The sequence below is a fragment of the Haliaeetus leucocephalus genome, unplaced genomic scaffold (genome assembly GCF_000737465.1).
Source record: "Haliaeetus leucocephalus isolate CR32 unplaced genomic scaffold, Haliaeetus_leucocephalus-4.0 Scaffold41, whole genome shotgun sequence".
Classification (NCBI taxonomy): domain Eukaryota; kingdom Metazoa; phylum Chordata; class Aves; order Accipitriformes; family Accipitridae; genus Haliaeetus; species Haliaeetus leucocephalus.
In genome coordinates, this window is record NW_010972477.1 from 824240 (window position 1) to 832478 (window position 8239).

Consider the following 8239-nt stretch of genomic DNA (forward strand, 5'->3'; position numbering starts at 1 on the left):
GGGGGGGGGGGCAACGTCGCGGGCCTTTTGTTTCACGGAGGAGTGCTGCGTGCCCGTGGCTGTGTCCGCCTGGGTCTGCTTGGCACCGGGAGAGGAGACGGGAGCGAAGCCGGCGGGAGGGGGTGCCCTTTATTTTGGACTCCTCGCTACCATCCTGCCTGCTTTGGGGCTGACGGAGAGCCCCGGCCGTGGAGGAGGCGTGCCTTTGCTCGCACCCGCACCCACCCGCACGCAGGTCCGGGGCGCACCTCGGGCCGGCTCTCAGCTGGCGTGACAGCTGCGTGTCCCGGGGAGGTGGGGGAACCCTTCACACGCGCACACGCAGGGTTTTGCACAGATGTTGCAGTCCGGCACGGGGCTCGGTCCCTGTCACGTCCCTGCCTCGTGGAGGTGCCTCCCCTCATTTAAAGTGTTTTCTGGAGAACTCTAAAACTTTTCCCTCCGTCCATAAGAAAACGGTTTCCACTGCAACATCCTCGTAAATCTAGGGGGGGGGGGGGGCGACAAAAAACCAAACAACCCCCCCAAAACCCCAACAGCAAAACCCCACGTCGATTTTACACCATGCGTGGGTTTGTGTTCTGACTGTAGCCACTGCAAATTCCGCCCCCGGTTCTGCTCGGCTTGTTTCGCTCCCCCGGTTAGCTCAGCTTGACTTTGATGGAGACAATCTGAATTGGCATTGCCAGAATTTGTGACCATCCTTCCTGAAGCTCTCCTGCGAGCTGATGTGGAAGGGGCTCAAGAGGTGTACACGTAGACATATAGAGTGTTGCAGCCATAGGAGCCTGCTCTTCATGCAGAATAAAACCAATAATGCTCGCAGATACTGCCTTACACAAATACATTCTGCCGTGGGACTGGTAAGAGCCAGACTACTGCTCTATTTTCAACCCCTTCATCATTAACACTGAAGCTCACCTTCCTGTAGTTCATCAGTTGTTCATGTGTCCAAATTCAAGTGGAAGAGTATGTGCGTTATTGCTCGGGGTACTGGCCATGACACTGTGAATCTCGAAAACTGCACTTTTTACAAATCAGGTCTTTTTAGATCGTTAGAATCAACTATACAGTTTGTGTCCTCTGTTCCTCATTCAGTAATGATACCTTTCAGATACTATTTTGAAAGACCTACTGTGCATAGCAGGATAAAAAATACCCGATCTTATGTGTGAAGAGTACGGTGTAAGAGTAGATAGAGACTTTTCCTCGGGAAATTAAATTAAAGATCTGTTGGAAGAGAGATCAGCCTTGCTTAATGCCTCGATGGGCGACTACACCAAGGCTTTTCAGCCTTCTTTTGTCCTCTTGCTCATTTTGTTAATTGACCAAAAGAGGTCGCAGGTTGTCCAGGATTGAATTAGAGTCTCACTAAATCTGTGCGAGCCCATCTACAAAGGGGGAATTGATCAAGCACAATATATTATTGCATGTTTCAGCTCAGGGTCGGTTGTTTGGGGCGGGGGGGGTGTGTGCGACTCTTGCAGGAGAGCTTGCTGTTACCTTTTTATTCTACTTTGGTTTTAATAACTGTTTATAGGGGATGAAGTCTGAAAGTCTTTGGGATTGTCTGGCAGCACGTATCGGGAGAACTCAGATTAGGTCTAGCAGAAAGAGGAGGCCTCCTTCCTTTCTGCTCCATCAGTAACACAGTAGGGTAGCACTGCACACTGTACGTATACAGGCATCTTTTCACTTGGGGCGAGCTTTTATAGCATGCTGCTTTCAGAACTGAAACAATAATGCAGAGGAAATGCTGAGAGAAGAGACGTAAAATGGGGCAAAGGGAATTAAGGGATGGAAGGGATGAAAGAGAGCAACCCTTTTCCTTCACCAGTTGTGCACCTCTTACTTACATGCTAATACCAGTGTAACTTGTATTTCAAACTGTGGCATGAACGTTTTTTTATCAAGCTGAAATTTGACCCCCACCATCAGAAAGACCTTTTTTTTTCTTTCTCTTCTTTCTTTTATAACATTCCACAAACTTTGTGGTGCACCACTTTGAAGTCCTGTTAATACAAGGTGATACTTACAATGTGAGCAAATAAAAGTGGTCCTTTTTTTTTTTTTAATACACAATTGGTGAACTTAGTATATCTTTTTAAATAGCATAACCCAAGGTTAATGCAACATCAAGGTACTTTGAACAAAACGCACTCCAAGTGGGAGATTAACACTGCCAAAGACGTGGCTGAATCACCTTGGCAGTAAGGGAGAAGAAAGCCAGTGATGTGTCAAAGATCAGGTCGGCCTGACAGCTTTTGCTAAACAATTAGCTGTTTGCACTCTCTTAACCAACAGGCACTGCATTACAGTGCATTTATATGAATGACAGAATTGGGTTCAAAGCCCTACTTGGCAATCAGAAGACGGATACCACTGTAACTGGAAAGCCAGATAAGAAATTCGTAAAGAAAAAAAAACAACCCAAAAAACCCCAGCACACACCTATAGCTAACAGCTGAATTATACTTATAGACCAAACCTTAGTAACGTTGATGGACATCTTCTGTGTGGACAAGGCCAAGGGCTAAATATGCAAAGTAGCAATGTTTGTAAAACTGTACCAGATCTGAACTTCCACATTTATATCTACTGTTTATTCTAGAGGCTTTGCAATTTTTTTTTTCCTGTTTATTTGGTTTTACTGGGAGAAGAGGGAGAGACAAAAGTCATGTAGGGTTGTACTAAACCTCTACAGTCTGTTCTAGACGATGGAGAGCAGAAGAAGAACAACTGAAAGGCGCTGTGCTTCAGAGAATCTCACGTCCTCCTCCCATTGCTCTAGAGAGTGAACGTGTAATTTATGGAAGCACAAAAAAGATGCACTTTATCTCCCCTTCCACTTGATCCTCCTGCCTCCTTCATCTTCAGCTCTCTCTTCTCTGGTGCATTAGCTGAACTCATACCTTTGGTGTACTTGATTATTCGTGGCTGTGTTTGCTACAGGGACAAGACACGGGAACTAGAGTTGTGGTTGAAGTAGCTCTACTTTCCACTGCACGGTCATATTACATTTTGGAGCAATCCAGACTTTTTAGTGTAGTCCCATTGCACTGCATATGGTTATACTACCCAGAATTGAACTGTCAAGAATGTGAACTTCCCTATATAATGCCGTTTTAAAACTTGCGTAATTTTGCAACTCTTTTCCTTTTTCAGACCAAAAAGAAACCTGCACAGAAATCTAGAGATAGATAGCTCATCTTGGGTTGAGGGCTAAATCCACATCTACAAAGCATCCTTTAATTTGGGTCTCTCTGCTCTGTTTTTTGCAGACTTTGGAGTTTTATGTACAATAAACTTCTGAAGTCAGCAGAAAGTAGGATTTCCTCAATATGTTCTTGTTTTTCAGAGGAAGAACACTCAGATTTACAGTGATGTCAGTTGATGCAACACGTACTTTAAACTTAATTTAAATGATACTTTCTAGATCACTATTTTCACAAAGGCAAGGATTAAGATCTCAGCATTATTTGCCACCTGTCTGTACAAATATAGTCTAATGAAAATTTCCTGCACACCTGCTCCTGGTTCAGGGCTAGACATGAACATCTCTGGCGTTTTCCGGCTTCACCTCTTAAGCCAAGAGGCCTTACAAAATAAAAAACTGTACTGGATTCCCCCAAATGCCACCCTGTGCTGCTTGTCGGAAGATGGCAAACTGAATTCAGTGTGACAGAACAAATGAGAACTGAATTTGGACGCAGATAAAATGTGGAAACCAAAGGAGAAATAACAAATCCTTTGTTGGGAAGTCAACTGAATTGAGACATTTTACACATTAGCAAAGACTTTCCAGGATTTGTCCCTTTCTTTGCTACCAGAGGCATACATAATGAAAGAACATATATTGACGGTATTACAGAAACAGTTACCAAACACTTCCCTTCACTAATTGAGACATCTTGTTAACCATAATAGAAGAAAGGAAGATAGCTGATAGGTTTCCTATTACAAAGCTCTTACCCAGAGAGGTATTAATCTCTTTTATGTACTAGTTAGCCATTAAATAGTGTGTCATGGCAATAAAAATCTTACGGAATTTAAAGAGAACAGGGGGATTAGAGGGAGGAGGAAATGAATCAAAAAATCTAGCTCTCAGGACTTCTTCATAAGAAGAGAAGAGATTGCTGCTGGACCAGGTGTTCTCCACACCCACACCGCAGCCAGCAATCTGGGTATTGTGCAAGTTCCAAAATGCAGGTGTCACAGGAGGTAAGAGGAGCAATGCTGCTGCTTCAAAAATGTACAGTCTGCTGGAGCTAGATTTACTGACACACTTGAACTTCTGTCCAGAAGTAAAAAAACCCAGGTATTAAAAAAAAATCATATCCTACCTTAAAATCTCAGTGAGGTGCTGAAGTGGAAAAATAAGTGATTTTTGGATTACTGGAAGCAGACTGCAGCTGAGACTGGAGTGCATGGAGAACTGACCTTCTTTACGTGTATTTGATTTTGAATGAATACATTAAGTTTTAGGTAATTCTATAAATTAGTGAGTCATGAACATACCTCATGTTAAGGTGGATTTACATACAATCAGGGTCAGAAGACAAAAAGCATAAGACAATATGTGAGAAATTAATTTAGCATGAGTTTATTCTTTTCTCTAGTCACTAATCCCATCCCTTCGTGACACTATGTTACAGTAAAACAATATCTCACTATATTTATAAAGTATCATCTATATTACATATATTATAGAAAAAAGGCAGTAATTTTAATGCCTGCAAATCTAGATGCCTTGTTACCATGTGGCCTTCAGAATAAGTCACAAAGAAAAGACACTGTTAAAAACTTTGCAGGATGTAAGTTGAGCAAAAAAAAATACCAAGTTGTAAAATCGTCTGTCACAGACTGGTGTTAGAGCTAAAAGCATATGCTATCAGTTCTGTTGAGAAGTTTCCCCTTATCAAAAGCATGAATTTTTCTGGGGCAATCCGTGTGCAAAAGAAGATAGATAGTTTTAAGTCTGTTGTTTTAATTACCCAAGTTAAAATCACACAAGTCTCAACCATTTCCAGCTGAGAATGGCATCTCTAACATCCTATATATTGCCCTAGCCACTGAACTGTTGATTGTAAATTGGCAATATTTGTCATACCTTCTCTCTTTGCAATTCTACTTTTTTGTTTTGCTTTATCTTGGATATCAGACTATCCATCTTAGTCCACCGTTGGGCAGCATGGGATACCCAAAGCCTCTTTGGCCTCACAGGAGTTCATAGACGCATAGAATGGTTTGGGTTGGAAGGGACTTTAAAGATCATCCAGTCCAACCCCCCCTGCCATGGGCAGGGACACCTTCCACTAGACCAGGTTGCTCCAAGCCCCATCCAGCCTGGCCGTGAACACTGCCAGGGATGGGGCAGACACAACCTCTCTGGGCAACCTGTGCCAGTGCCTCACCACCCTTATCATAAAGAATTTCTTCCTTACATCTAATCTAAATCTACCCTCCTTCAGTTTAAAGCCATTACCCCTTGTCCTATCACTACATGCCCTTGTAAAAAGTCCCTCTCCGGCTTTCCTGTAGGCTCCCTTTAGGCACTGGCAGGCTGCTGTAAGGTCTCCCAGGAGTTAAGGTCCTTTCTTCTGTTGATCACACTTGGCAGGTCTCAGGTCTATATGAATGTCTGCTGTTACGTACCTCAGCCCTCTGGGTGCTAATGCCTAAGGGAGTGATAGGCTACGATCTTATAATAGTCAATTATTATACACATAATTTTTACCAGTAACTCAGGTATGCAGAAAACCACTCACATTAATTACCATCAGTTCCCGCTCGACTTCAGTTTACTGACCTACTGCATTTCCTTGACTAGGATTTTAATCTCTTGGAAGACAACAGTATTCATGCTTTCTGTTATATAAGCAACTTATAATTTCGAGTACCTCTGCTAATTAATTAAATAATTTTGATGTCCACCATGAGAATGCTGACAAGAAACCAAGTAATAGGTAATTTCTCAAATATCAATTCCAAATCAACCCTCTTCTTTTTTTTTTTTTTTTTTTTTCAGTGTAGGCCCATATTTTTAAGAAGACTTCAGAAATAATTGTTCTCTTGGACATGCAGGGCATACTTTCAATAAAAGATACTAGTTTGTAGATTCTGAAGCTTTAAGCACTTCATAGTGCTTATTGCACAATACATGTGTAACAGGCCTGCTAGGTTTTCAGTCTGAAACCTATTTTCTTTACAATGGCATGCAACAAGAGTAGTGCAGGACCATGCATAGGACAGAATTATAAAGGAGCAAAATCAGGCTACAGAAATTGTACCTTCCTGTAGGAAAAATAAGTTTGCTATACTTATTAGGATTAGTGTAGACACTTTAAAATGTAAGAGAAAGTCTTGTGGATAAGAGGTGCTTAATTGCTTGTTTTCACAAGCGAGTTTTGTTTGATAGATGCTTTGTTGATTGCAAATATGATGAATATGTTGTCAGTGGGCATTTCAGCCTTTTCCCAAAGCAGAACAGGAATAACAAAATCAAATCAAAACATGGCTGAGTTTAATACTTGCTGAAAAATTTGAATGGCTCCACAACAGTGAAGTATCTCTTGATGACAGAAGACTGGCACAGTGCAGTAGTATCATTATGAGTGATCCAATCCTAAATTCATCAAATATAATAGGAATCTCTGTCCTTTTAGGAGCCATTAGTTAGGGTCTTTAGCTAGAGTATGTGCATGAATTTGGGCACTGGATGTGGAAACTGCAGAAAGGGCTCCTCAGATCTGCTACAGACCGAAAGGAAGAATTTCTCAGGGACACAAAAAAAAAAACCTTTTTTTTTTTTTTTTTTTTTTAAATATAGTCATAATCTCAAGTCTGGGAAGCCATACCTAGAAAGAGAACAGAAATACATATGACGTATTTGATGACGCATGCTTAGTATCCCATGCTGTCTGATGCTTCTTGTTGTTGTTCTGTTTTTCAAAACTCCATCTCCCTGAGGGTTAGTCAGAAAATTATTGTGATTTTTTTAAAAAAGATTGTAAACTAGGCTGGTTCCAAAGTTCAGCATAGTTATCCTTGCACAAAGCCTATCTCTGCAATTCACAAGAGTGTTGTATGTCTTGGGTTTGGCTCTGAGCCACAAACTCTGTCAGTTCTTAGGAGAATCTGGGAAGTTGAATCACAGAATACAAACAAGCACTCTGCTTCTTCCGCGTACAGTACTTTCTCAGAAGGATAAATGTCACAAATGATGCTGTAAAGATACGTACATCTCCTTGTTACAGATGCGGGTGTGACCAGAAAAGAAGGGGGCTACATCAAATCCTGTTCCTGCCGCTGAAGTCATTGGCAATATTCCTGATGTCCTGGGGGCATTTGGGTCTGAACTAACGAGTGGCCCTTCAGTCCATGGGCATAGAGACATTAGGTCTAGCGGACTAGTCCAAAATACAGCCCCGAAGTGCACCCAGTGCAGAAATAGGAGCTTCTGTACTCACTGCTTCAACTTACTGATCTGATAGCACTGCAGCAAACTACTTGTTCATGTGGATTTTTATAGGCATCTGGAGTTACAGCACAATCCCTTGGAAATTTTCTGTTGTTTATTAGAGGAGAAGGACTGTGGTCTGTTTATTATTGGACATTATATTTAACGTAACTTGAAAATTGAGGCTCACCTGCTGATGTTTGGGGGGAGAGGAAACAGCCTCAGGTTGCGCCAGGGGAGGTTTAGATATTAGGAAAAACTTCTTCATCGAAAGGGTTGTCAAGCACTGGAACAGGCTACCCAGGAAAGTGGTTGAGTCACCATCCCTGGAGGTATTTAGAAGATGTGTAGACATGGCACTCAGGGACATGGTTTAGTGGTGCGCTTGGCAGTGTTAGGTTAATGGTTGGACTTGATGATCTTAAAGTTTTTTTCCAACCTAAATGATTCTGTGATTCTGATTGTCTGAAGAGATGTCATTGCGGAGCGTGTCTCTACAAATGAAACACTGCTAGCTGTCAGTTAAACAAAATAATCTCTCACAGGGAGTTAGTTTTAGGAAGGCACACTATGGCAGTCACATAATTTGTGGAGTTCCTTTCACTTTGTGCTCTCACTGCTTTAATTGTCCTTTCATAACATTGCTAAGAATTAAGACCATCTCCACTGAAATTAATGGAGCTAGAATGGTGAAAAGTTGGCAGGAGGGGAAAGAGAATGAAGCCCTGCATATCACTTTGCAGTAAATTTGGGAAAAATAACACTTCACAAGGAGATGAA